Genomic DNA, 863 nt, shown 5'->3' with positions numbered 1-863 from the left:
GGACACAATTATAAGAAGGACTTTACCTAACAAATGCAATCAGTGTAACCTAATTCTTTGTACCCTCAATGAATCCCAAGCAATATTAAAAAAAGTTATCTCCAAAAAGTGAATGGCATGAGCAAAAATAAGAAAAGACTGTATCAGAAGAACATAGAATACTCTTTTCACAGCAAAAGCTTAACATCCACTGAAGGGAGAGTGGAAAATGCTGCCAGAGGCCTTGATTAGCAAGCTAAGGAGTTAGATGTTATTCAGCAAGCAGTAATTGCTGTTAAAGGAAGCAGCAGTTGTGGTGTGAAAAAAAAAATTTCTTGTGAGTTCAGAAGATCAGAATTATTGTGTATTATACTGGGAAGTCCTATTGCTTCTCCGCCTTTTGGCTAAGATCAAACCTCTTTAGTTCTAAAATAGGAATAATAAAGTATTCGTGAGGATTAAATACCCCAAACGTCTTTAGTTCTAAAATAGGAATAATAAGGTAGTCGTGAGGATTAAATAATATAACAAAAGAGTACGCTTTTTAAGATGGAGATGAATCAGATAATTCAGTCTAAATTAGTGAACATGAATATGTTCAGGACCTGGTTGGGAAGGTTTGGGGCTTTTATCCAGCCTTGGTGCAGGGATTGGACACTCAGCTGCTAGTGATAGTGATGATTTTAGTGCTGCTGTTTCTGGTGCTTTAGACAGCAATTGATGAAAGGTTCAAGGACCAAGGCAATAGTGATTTTTGTTCTGTTTTGTTTTTGAGTGGTCTTAAGCAGTTCTTTGGGCAGGGGAGGGGATTTGTCTGGGTGTGTATGCACACACATATAATCAGAGGGGTTGTCTGCCCTTGTATTAGACTTTTTTTTTTTTTT

Source organism: Otolemur garnettii, unplaced genomic scaffold (genome assembly GCF_000181295.1).
Source record: "Otolemur garnettii isolate 467f Iridium unplaced genomic scaffold, OtoGar3 scaffold00010, whole genome shotgun sequence".
Lineage (NCBI taxonomy): Eukaryota > Metazoa > Chordata > Mammalia > Primates > Galagidae > Otolemur > Otolemur garnettii.
The sequence above is the reverse complement of the archived record's forward strand: the minus strand, read 5'-3'. Positions refer to the sequence as shown.